A 13,071-nucleotide genomic window follows, 5' to 3' on the forward strand; every position below is an offset into this window, starting at 1 on the left:
ATTTTGAAAGACAAGAATGTTTAATTGAGGCAAGTTTTGGATTGCTGTAACGTTTCATGAAAGTTTTAATGAACTCTGATTTGTACGAACTGTGTTTATGAGTAAATCCGACGCTAAAGTAGGGCTACCGGGTTCGGGGCCTTACAAGTTGGTATCAGAGCATAAGTTCGAGAGATTTAAGCATCCTACATGCTTAGACTCGAACAGAGAATGAGATTTAAAATGAGAAAGAAAGAAGATGCCAGTTCAAGATAGCCATGTGTCACTCAAGCAAGCTCAGTAAAGGTAAAGTGTATGGTAAATGGTGTATGTTAATGTTGGCTTATTTGCTAAATGAAGAATGAGTGCAGGTTAGGGATAAGATTAATTGATCTTAACTAATTAACTGTTTAAGAGTATAAACAAGCACAAGTGAAATCATGAAGGGAAGTATGTAGAACCTGAGGAGTAACGCAAATAGTTAATTACACTTGATCAACGTCATTAACTACTTACTTTACAAATCATGTGCTAAATAATTCCTAGAGTGATGACGTTTGTGTTTTCCCTTTTAGAATACTAATGGCTGGAGCTGGAGAAATTGTTGGAACTGGAGGTCGCACTGGACGTCGTGGCAGGCCTCGTCTTGTCCGGCAACCCTCGGTAGAAGAAGCTTCCAACACCGGAGACGAAGGAGGCGCAGCTGGAGGAAACTCGAGCAACAACGAAGGACATCAACTTGACCCTGCTGTTCTAGCTGCCATTGCCCAAGGTGTGGCAACTGCCATGAAGACCGGGAATCCCGAAGGATCTGCTGAAAGAATTGCTGAAGGATCAGGAGAGAATGGTAGGAAGGATGGTGAGGGAGGGAAGGGTGACTCGAGTGAAGCTGGATCTGTCAAGGTTGGTGATGGAAAGAGAGGTCGAGGTGGGTGTAACTATAAGTCCTTCAAGGGATGCGACCCGCCGAAGCTGACTGGTTTGGGAGACGCAATCGCTACTCTTCAATGGATAACCACTATGAACAAGATTATCCGCATTAGCGAATGCCGTCCCGACCAAGCTGTGGGTTATGTTACTCAGTCATTTGAGGAAGAAGCTATGTATTGGTGGGAAAGTGTGGAGCAGAGAAAGACTAGGGATGAGATCAAGGCGTTGAGATGGGACGATCTGAAAGAGTTGGTGATGAAGAAGTTGTGTGCAGATGCCGAGGTTGAAAGGACGAAGATGAAGTTCCTGAATTTAAAGGCCGGTATGATGACGCATCGTGAGTATACTACTGAATTCAACCGACTAACTAGGTTGGTGCTTGATATGGTTGACACTGAGGTCAAGAGAATCAAATGTTATGTGAGGGGATTGCCACAAAAAGTCCGCATGTTAGTCAGGGCAAATAAACCTGCTACTTTTGACTCTGCTGTTGAACTTGCAGAAGTGGTTTATGCTGACCTGGCTGAGGACGATGTGGTGGTGGAGGAAAAGAAGGAGAAGAAATGGGCTACCTCTGCTAAGCGGTCTGGCGAGATGGTGACAACAACTGATGGGAGGAAGGCCAAGGTTGGGAACAAGGATGCATGTAAGACGTGTGGGCAAGTGCACCAGGGAGAATGCAGGACTGGGACAGACAGGTGCTATCGGTGTGGAAAGAGTGGGCATTACTCTCGAGAATGCCCTGATCGTCCAAAGTGCTTCAAATGCGGAAAAGCTGACCACATGGCTAGGGATTGCAAGGAATCAGGGGCGGGAGGTGCGAAAGGATAAAGACTTGGGGAAACTGCAGAGAGGAACACTTGATGAAGGAATAATTGCTCATGCAATGGTTTTATTAAATTACATTTGCTTAAGAACTTGTTTTGTGTTAAGGTTTAAAACTTATGTTTATCAGTGACGTGTAATATATTGAGTTTGGTTATGAATGATTATTATGTTATGATGAAATGTTGTTTTAGACAATAGTGTTAAAAGTACTAATCGAAGCCATGGAAGGATGAGATGAGTCTTGGTACATCGAGGGTCTCATGGACAAGCTACCTTAAATAGCTAAAACACATGACCACCATTCGATGGCTGCAAAGTCGGGAGTAAGAAGGATAACTCAGAAAGCAAAGGTGATTCAATAAAGTGTGCGATTATAAAGAAAAAGGTATTCCTTTTACAAAGGTATTCCTTTTAAAGAAATAAGCTAGGTTTCGGGGACGAAACCTCTTTAAGGAGGGAAGACTTGTAACATCCCGAAATTTCTAAAGTAATATTTATTATATTATTTTGTCGGGTGAAATAAACGAGTTAGTGGAACGATAATAATAATAGCAAAATATGAAGACTTAGTAGGATAATTAGATGGGATTAGATATGGACCAAAAGGAAATATGGGCCTTCGGTCCATGGGCTTAAGGGAGTATAAATACCCCCTTAAACCCCAATCCTTTCCATTCCATCCATTTATCCATCCTAATCTCTACACACTCCAAAACACACACAACCCGAACCAAGATCCAAAGGCGAGGACCCGAGCTCGTTGGTGCTAGATCGTCGTGACGAACCAAAGCAACAAGACCAGCTCGTGTTCGTAGTTCGACTCATTTACGGTACGTTTATATCGAGAACTTGTTCGTTTAGGTTTGGATTAGTATAGAAATGATAGATCTGTGTTTGTATGGTAAAAACGAATCCAACAAAGCTAAACTTACTGAAAATGGATATGATTTGATGGGTTAATCGATTGATAAAAGAACCCGTAACCTATATGCCTAAATCGCACCCTTTAAACATCGATGTTAGGTCGATTTGATGGTTGGGGTTTGTAGGCGCTGGTCAGACGATTCCGTGGATACCTAAATCGAGTTATTTGGTTAAGAAACGAAGATGATTAAGGGATTTAAGGACGAACAGTACCTGCAGCTGGACAACTTCGCCTGCAAGCTAAGTTCGCCTGATGAACTTCGCCTGCAAAGCTAAGTTCGCCTGATGACAACTTCGCTGCAAAGCTAAGTTCGCCTGATGACAACTTCGCCTGCAAAGCTAAGTTCGCCTGATGAACTTCGCCTGCAAAGCTAAGTTCGCCTGATGACAACTTCGCCTGCAAAACTAAGTTCGCCTAAGGTTTAACTTCGCCTAAAGCTAAGTTCGCCTAAGGTTTAACTTCGCCTAAAGCTAAGTTCGCCTAAGGTTTAACTTCGCCTAATGTCAAGTTCGATTAGAAAATAAATTAAAAACGATAAGTAAAAGTAAGCTAATACTAGGCCACCAGATTAAATCAGGCGAGTATTGATACATGTAACTTATACAGTCAGCCGAGCTCAGTTAAAGAAGGGATTTACAACTATCGGAGGAAGAAGCAGAGTTCAGGTGAGTTCTAGCCCCATTTATATGTTATGTTTTCGGGGCTGTGTGCATACTCGATATGTTTGTTAATACGCTTATCCTAAGAGATAAGTGTATGCCTTATGTGAATGATGTGATATGTATGAATGATTGCTTGATGGTACTTGAACGATCTTCGGATATTGCATGTACTGTCAGGTTGTAACGCTATGTATAAGGTAAGTATGATATGTATGCTTATGTGTATGAACGTGATAAAGTTAATAAAAGAAGAAAACGATGGTTGTATGGTTGTATGGTTACGAAAAGGGTACCGAGCCCTAATAATACTCGAGGTATGATGTATGGTTGTATGGTAACGAAGAGGGAATCGAACCCTACTAATATTCGAGAACTAGGGAACCGAACCCTACTAATATTCGAGGAAAGAGGGTACCGAGCCCTAATAATACTCGAGGAAAGAGGGTACCGAGCCCTAATAATACTCGAGGAAAGAGGGTACCGAGCCCTAATAATACTCGAGGTATGATGTATGGTTGTATGGTAACGAAGAGGGAATCGAACCCTACTAATATTCGAGAACTAGGGAACCGAACCCTATTAATATTCGAGGAAAGAGGGTACTGAGCCCTAATAATACTCGAGGAAAGAGGGTACCGAGCCCTAATAATACTCGAGGAAGGAGGGTACCGAGCCCTAATAATACTCGAGGTATGATGTATGGTTGTATGGTAACGAAGAGGGAATCGAACCCTACTAATATTCGAGAACTAGGGAACCGAACCCTACTAATATTCGAGGAAAGAGGGTACCGAGCCCTAATAATACTCGAGGAAAGAGGGTACCGAGCCCAAATAATACTCGAGGAAGGAGGGTACCGAGCCCTAATAATACTCGAGGTATGATGTATGGTTGTATGGTAACGAAGAGAGAATCGAACCCTACTAATATTCGAGAACTAGGGAACCGAACCCTACTAATATTCGAGGAAAGAGGGTACCGAGCCCTAATAATACTCGAGGAAAGAGGGTAGTGAGCCCTAATAATCCTCGAGTAAGGAGGGTACCGAGCCCTAATAATACTCGAGGAAGGAGGGTACCGAGCCCTAATAATACTCGAGGAATGTAGGGCGTAATGCTCTTTATAACGTAAGATATGAAAGTAAGTTAATACAAAAGAAAGTATGAAAGTAAGTTAATACAAAAGAAAGTATGAAAGTATGAATGAAAGAATATAAGTTTATGTGTATTGTATAGTGTATGATTAACTAGAACTCACTCAGCGTAGCTGACTTTTTGTATGCACGCTGGTGAGTAGAATGAGACAGCTAGCTTGAGCGGGCACATGGTGGGCGAATAGGAGACTGGCATCTGAAGACTCAAGATGTTTTAATGTAATTGACGTTTATTTTGAAAGACAAGAATGTTTAATTGAGGCAAGTTTTGGATTGCTGTAACGTTTCATGAAAGTTTTTATATTCCGCGAAAGTTTTAATGAACTCTGATTTGTACGAACTGTGTTTATGAGTAAATCCGACGCTAAAGTAGGGCTACCGGGTTCGGGGTCTTACACTTTTATGCCTATTTCACAAATGAATATTATATGTATGTATATTTTAAATATATGTGTGTAATATTATAATTAATATATGTAAACATCATACCATAAAGATCAACATCCATGTTCTCGGGCTAGATTTCACTAAGAGGTGATACAATATCTATTTCACAAGCCTGACAAAATATCTATGGCAAAATATGTTCAAAAAGTGAAAGAAAAATGCTAACCTAAAAAAAAACATTTAAAATAGCCTCTTAGTGAATAAGAATTGAAGATTCTAGTTTTGGGATCATTGATACCACGTACTTTGCCTATTCTTTAATCTGCAAACAATCATCAAAACTTAAAAGGTTAAAATGTTCTTTGCATTATCACTTATAGCTACAAATTCATTGTTAACCACATAAACATCTAGATGATACTTTTTGTTCAACAACTTTAAACACGTTTTTGGTAACCTTAATTAAAAGTTTAAAACACGGATTTATAGGATTGGATAATGTCACACCCCGACCAAAGGCGGCGGAACATGCCGAGGTGTAATGATTGTCCATAAGCACATGACACTAATTAAAGTGGCAGTATTTAATAAACTCATTTCATTTCACAACATCGAAAATGTCACATAACAATTATCCATAAAATAACCATAAACAAGATATCACAAAATATGTCAAATTGATATTGTTCATTTTTACTAATATCCAAAGGTCTTTGATGTCGTTTTCTTCACAATCATAAATCAACCAAGATGCAAACCTGCAACATTTCATAAAATAAAGTTTGTCAACACAAAGGTCGGTGAGCAATTCATAAGTTTAATCATATTAGTATATAATAAAGATAGCCACAAAACTTGCATACGAAACGATAAATAAAAGTGGTAATTTGGATAAATAGATATCGCTAAACACATTAGCGACACCTAGCTATAAGGGGATGCCAAATAGTCTAGGATTTTATAGTTATCGTTAATTGCATTACGTTAACGACACCTTGCTATAAGGGGATGCCAAATAGTCTAGGATTTTATAGTTCCACCAACCAAAAGAGATAGACACATAGGCATATAAGCATAGAACACCAAATCGAGCAATTATTTAGGTAAAGTATACAACTACGTTTGTGGTTTAAGTTTCAAATATAAAGCATTTTGTTGAATAAGTATGAAATGTCACCCCAAAATAAAAGATGGAAAATGGGGTATGAAGTACTCACCTTAAAGTGGTAAACTTGAAAGATGATAATTTGGAGATTTGTCGGAACGACGAGTTTAACGCACAATGCCTAAAAAGAAAAGAAGTCTTGAATTTAGAAAGGTTGTCTTGAAGGTCTTTAAACAAAATAAATGTTGAGAAATGTAAATAATTAAACTTCAAGGTTTAAAATGTGACTATTTAAGAATTTATAATAATAACCCTTTAAAAATGTAAGTTTGCTCGAAACCGGGTTAAAGTATCTAACCTTAATATTTACTCAACCTATGTTAAGTAATAAGGTGGGTAAAATGCAAGAATGCAAATCCCTTTGGAATAAAGATACTAAAACGGGTTTTTTTTATCGAGTGTTCGGGTTGTCGGTTCGGGTCTTGATAATTGGTCAAACCCAAAGTCAACTTTCCAAAATATTGAATGTTATGAGATAACTCAATAAAATTTAATAAGACTTAACCAAGTATGTAGTTCCATTGTTTTAGAACTAACAACGCACGTTAAGCGAGTGTTCGGTTTTGTCGGTCCAAACTTTGTTATGAGATCAAGTTGGATCCAACATTTCCAAGTAATTAAGAAAATATTTAAAAATCAATTTGTAACTATTTTTAAAGAAATATACAAGTCTTGATGTTTTAAAAAAAACACACTTGTGTGTCTTAAGCGAGCAAGAATCGGTTTGGTTCGGTTTCCATCTCACAACAAGTTCATAGATGGTTTCCATATGTCCAAACACTAAAGAACTTGTATAATAATGTACAAATAAAAAAATACCAAAAGTTAACAATAAAGTCTTTAAACAAAAGTTCGGTTTTCGGTTCGGATCGTGTTTCGGGTTAAGACCGAGGTAAGATTCTACAAACCCATAACCATAGAATTTGTAAAAATGATTTTAGAAACTTAGATCTAACACTAAGTATGTTTAAACAAACAAAACTAGTAACAAAGTTCGGTTTACAGTTTAGAGCTATTTACGGTTAAACCAAAGCATAGACTTTTAAAAACCCATAACCATGGAACTTGTAAACATGACCAACAAACTAAAATAAGCAAGATTAATATGTATGAACAAGTTATATAGATGTATATATATCAAGGACACGAAGTCCTCCATGAAGCTTTGCCTTATGGGGTCCGAAACCTCACCGACCGGAATCGGAGAAGTAACTACCAAAGGTAAACAAGGGGTGTATATTATATATATGTTGCACAACCATAAACAAGTATTAATAAGGCTACATAAACTAATTAATAAGAAAGACCAAAATCCTTCAATAACACTTAAGAAGATAACCTTGAATCTTTGATGTTTGAGAGAGTTTTTTTTTGGAGTTGTAGCAAGGGAAAATGAAGAGGAAAGGTGGTGTATATATAGGGTAATGTTGGTGGTCAAATATGGGTGTAAGACACAAGAGTTTTCATGCAAAATGGATCAAGACAAAAACACAAAACAATAAAAAAAAAAATAATAAATAAATAATAAATAAATAAAAATACAAATAAAAATAGGATGTTTTCAAGACCCAACAAGTGTGAAACAATATTGTAACATAAATCCATCATTTTGATTATAACATAAGCTTCGGTTTACAAATCGGGTCGGTTTACATAATAAACAAATACAAAAATGAATACAAACAAGACCCGAAATTGACGAAGGTCACAGTATCCCCTACTTAAGGAAATTTCATCCCGAAATTAAGACGAAGACGATGCTGCGAACAAATGTAGATACTTCTCTTTCATGTTGTCTTCTCGCTCCCAAGTGAATTCCGCGCCGCGCCGTGATTCCCATCGAACTTTGACTAACCGAATACGGCTACGCTTGGTTCTCTTCTCGTTGCGATCCATGATCTCAACGGGTCGTTCAACCAAGACCATCGACTCATCGACATGTACTTCGTCGAGAGGTATATGGAGATTACCCTCGGCTAAGCACTTTTTAAGATTTGAAACATGAAATGTCGGATGAACACCGGTAAGTTCTTTCGGTAGTTCGAGTCGATAAGCTACTTTTCCAACACGCTCAAGGATTTTCAAAAGGACCAACGAAACGGGGAGCTAGTTTACCCTTCTTTCCGAAACGGGCTACCCCCTTCCAAGGAGATACTTTTAGAAGGATAAGATCGCCAACATTAAATTCGATCGGTTTTCGCCGTTTGTCGGCGTAACTCTTTTGACGACTTCTAGCGGCTAGGAGGTTCTTACGGATTCGATCAATAACGTCGGTGGCTTCTTGAACCATTTCGGGTCCCGTGATTTGAGCTTCACCGACTTCGTTCCAACTTATCCGAGAACGACATTTACGACCGTAAAGAGCTTCGAAAGGAGCCATCTCAATGCTCGAATGGTAGCTATTGTTATAAGAAAACTCAATGAACGGAATGTGAGAATCCCAATTCCCACCGAAATCAAGAACACATGCTCGTAGCATATCCTCGAGAGTTTGTATTGTACGTTCGGATTGACCGTCCGTTTGAGGATGATAAGCGGTGCTAAGATCGAGACGTGTTCCCAAAACTTCTTGAAGTGAACACGAAAAATGAGAGGTATAATGAGCATCACGGTCAGAGATAATAGTCAATGGTAAACCGTGTCGGCACACGATTTCTCGAACATAGATTTGAGCAAGCTGCTCGACAGAATACTTCTCGCGGATCGGAATGAAATGAGCAGATTTGGTCAAACGATCGATGATTACCCAAATGCTATCGTTGCCCTTTTGGGTGTTGGGTAATTTAGTGATAAAGTCCATTGCAATGTCTTCCCATTTCCAAACGGGAATCGGTGGTTGCTCGAGTAGACCAAAAGGTCTTTGATGTTCGGCTTTAACTTTTGAGCAAGTAAGACATTTAGATACGAATAACGCTACGTCATTTTTCATACCCGGCCACCAAAAGGTAGCCCGAAGATCGAAATACATCTTATCCGCACCGAGATGAACGGAATACCGCGAATTGTGAGCTTCGCCGAGTATACAAGTACGAAGGTCATCGCGATTTGGAACCCACAAACGATTGAGAAAGTACAAAAGACCATCGGGTTTGGTTTCGAGTTGAAGTTCGGCTCCACATGACATTTCGTCGTACATGTTACCTTCTTCAACGGATGTATGTTGAGCTTGGAAGATTCGAATTTGAAGATTGGTTTGAATGACAACGCTTAGAAGCAGAACGGATTTAACATTAACCTTTCGACTTCGGGCGTCGACGACAACATTCGCTTTACCGAGATGGTAACGAATTTCGCAATCGTAATCACTAAGTAATTCGGCCCATCGTCGTTGTCTCATATTGAGATCTTTTTGGTCAAAAATGTGTTGAAAGCTTTTATGATCGGTAAAAACCACACATTTCGTACCATAAAGGTAATGTCTCCAGATTTTGAGAGCGAAAACAACGGCACCAAGTTCGAGATCATGAGTCGTGTAGTTCTTCTCGTTGACCTTAAGTTGCCTTGATGCGTAAGCGATGACTTGACCTCGTTGCATTAGGACACAACCAAGACCTTGATGAGAGGCATCGCAAAATATCACGAAATCGTCGTTTCCATCGGGAAGGGTTAAAATGGGAGCATTGCAAAGCATGTCCTTGAGAGTACAAAAGGCTTTTTCTTGCTTCGAACCCCAATCAAATTGTTTTCCTTTATGAGTGAGGGAGGTAAGAGGCAAAGAGATCTTGGAAAAGTTTCGAATGAAACGTCGATAATATCCGGCTAAATCAAGGAAGGATCGAATTTCCGTGGGAGTCGTTGGAGTTTTCCAATCCTTAACGGCCTCAATTTTAGCGAGATCAACATGAATACCTTTGTTGTTTACGATATGTCCCAAAAATTGAACTTGCTCCAGCCAAAATTCGCATTTGGAGAACTTGGCATAAAGTCGTTCGTTTCTAAGAAGTTCGAGAATGAACGCAAATGATGCTCATACGGCTTTGGATTTGGGAAAGATGAGAATGTCATCAATAAAGACAATAACGAATTTATCGAGGAATGGTTTGCAAACGCGGTTTATGAGGTCCATAAACACCGCAAGGTGCATTTGTTAACCCGAAGGGCATAATGTAGGTTCCCAGCCGGATCTACACGAGATATCACGTTCTACGTAGGTGCGGAATCCCTACGTAAGACGTTACGAGAGTAGAAGACGATACGATTAAACACGTTATATTGCAACCGTAAACACGTGATACAAAGATCACCAAATACAGACTCTCTCTAACTCGTTCTCTGAATAATAAACTGAATTCGTTAGAATTGTCAATAATCCGTAACCTAAACAGCTTATATAGACACGACAACTTCGCCTGGCATGTTCAGGCGAAGTTGTCCCTAACTTCGCTTGTCTAACAAGTTCGCCCATATCAGCGAACTTGTTAGCAACTTCGCTTACATACAAAACATAAATCTAACTAACACGATTACAGACACTTGACACTGAACTACTGACATCTTGCACCAACAGACTCCCCCTTGGCAGTAGCTTCAACTCTTTATCTTCAAACACGTGTCTTGTAATCTTCAACGACCTTGCATCTTCATCTTCAAGCATGAACTCCTTCGCGTCCACAAACTGATACAATTTATTGATATTTCTTCGCTTCGTGTTTCCAAGCAGGAATATAAAAGATTTTCTTCTCATTCAGCACCTGCAGATCAGCTTGCGACAAGTTCACTAGATGCATCGGATCATAAACTCTTAGCAGCTCTTGTTCATCTTCGTCTTCCATCACTGCTTCAGCTGTTTCACAATCAACATACCACCACTTTAGATCTTTGAGCACATCCTTGGGCATCTGTTTCATCGGCACTTCTTTAAGGCACCGGATCGGCTTATACTTCATAATCATCCAAGGTTTACCATCTGCTCTCAATCCACGATCTTTGTCTTCGATAAGTTTTCCCTTTTGTGGTTTCAACAGCTCAAACTTCTTCTCTTTTATACTTTCCTTCCAAACAATCTTCCCAATAACTCTAGCCATATTATCATCACTTCGGTTTATCAATCCCAATCTGGCTAAGTCTTTCACTTCACATTCTGGCAGTGTATTCAACGATCTTAAAAGTCTTTTGAAGTACTGAACACCATCATACCTCTTAATAACAAAGAGCCTCAACTGCTCATCGTATATCCAGCAAATAATCCCTTTTCTCGATTCAGCATAGCCTCTAATGTTGTAAGTCTTCTTAAACATAGTAGGGACCGCCGGTTTCTTCGTTTTGATGAACCACTGAGCGTAGCCTTCTTTCCATCTAGGCTGCTCTTCCCATTCCGTCTCATCACTTCCAATCTGTTGACTCATATCTGCCTTATCTACTTCTGGTATCTCATGCTCCACATTCTCCTCTACTATCTCTCCCTCTTCAATCTCATTATCAATAACTATCTCTTCACCAATCTTCTCTATCTCATCACTCGGTAGTACATCATCATCACCAACCAACTCATCATCCATCTCCTCTACGTCCACTACCACCACATCATCATCACCAGCTGCAGTTGTCGACTCCCCCTGAGTTGTGGAAGTTCCAAGAGCTTGATCAGTTCTTGGCAACTCACCACCAGCATCTTTCGACGCATTGGGATCATCGTCTCTATCATTTCGTCTCTTGGTCCTCAACTCATCGCCTTTACAGCTCGTCTCCCCCTGAGATGCCAAGAACTCCTTCAGAGCATCTATGATTTTTCCATGTTCTACCAGCAGGGACGACTGCATCTGATTTTCTGCAACTAGGCGTTGAATAGCCTGGGTCTGGATAAGATTTATCCTTGATTGTTCTTCCACGACCCGTTCAAGTGTTGCTATTCGCTCAGAGTCTGATAAGGTTGCATCGAAATCGAACCTCATATGTGATATATCTTGAGTGTACTGAGGAGGGATTTCCGATGTCACAGGGACCTCAGAAGTAGAAATAGACGTAACCGCAGGTGGTATTGTCACCGATAACCCTGCAGTGGCCACAACAGTCGACTCAATAAAGCGTGCCACGACCTCCGTTGGAGTAAGAGTTGGAGGCGGCAACGAGACAATCTCAGGAGCCGATAGTTGGAAAGTAGTGGGTGGGAGGCCAAATGTAGATGAGGTAGCCACCACGGGAACATCCGTAGCGCTTGGCCTTGTAACCTGTAATGTTGAGGGAACCATTGTCATACTGGATATTGCGGGTGGGGTGAAACGTACCACCCTCGAGCTCTCACCAGCTCCAGAACCTGCACCTATCCGTTCCCTTCTTGATCTGCGTATTAACTGTTGTACCTCTTCCTCATAGTCTGACTCGCTGTCATCATCAGTTCTCTTTCTCTTCCCATGTAGTCTTTCTCGAGTTACCATAATCCTTCTTGCCTCAGCCACTTCATCATCAGAATCAGAACCAGACACCGTAGCAGCTGTCCTAGTAACATTCACAGTCGACACCCTCTCAACCGAGACTTGCACATACTCTCCAGGGTCCACCCGTTCCATATCAAAGTAGCCTTGACCTCCAAACTCAGCATCAAGGTCCACGTTCTCCTCCGGTGACACAACAGGTGCAGCAGGTATAACTTGAGGTGCTCCTGCCAGTTGTGGCGCCGGGTCCCGAAACTCGTCTCCACGAGCAGGCACATACCCTGGGTTGATTAAGTACCCAAACAGTGGAGTATGGCGAGGACGGAGCTCAGGTTTGCTCCTCGCACTCGAAGATCTACATTGGGCGAAGATCCGTTTATTCACACTTTCAACGTATCTGATCGGACGGCGCTGAGGTAGCGTTGGAGCAACATGATTCAAGATCATTTGTAGGAATCTTGGATACATGATGAATCTCTCACGCGCCATCGCCCTTCTCTGACGATCAATCTCATAGAAGACCATCTGACTAAAGCTGTATCGCTTGTTGTAAGTCAGAGCAGTCATCGTCGACTGCATGGTCGCGCCCATGCCATCAGTGCCAGCCTTTCTCCCTGACATGCATACAATCATGACATGCATGAGAAAGCGCCACTGGTCAAGCAAAAACC

The sequence above is a fragment of the Bidens hawaiensis genome, unplaced genomic scaffold, assembly GCF_021521415.1.
Source record: "Bidens hawaiensis isolate Kalapana, Puna unplaced genomic scaffold, B.hawaiensis_p1.1 tig00014524_1, whole genome shotgun sequence".
Classification (NCBI taxonomy): Eukaryota; Viridiplantae; Streptophyta; class Magnoliopsida; order Asterales; family Asteraceae; genus Bidens; species Bidens hawaiensis.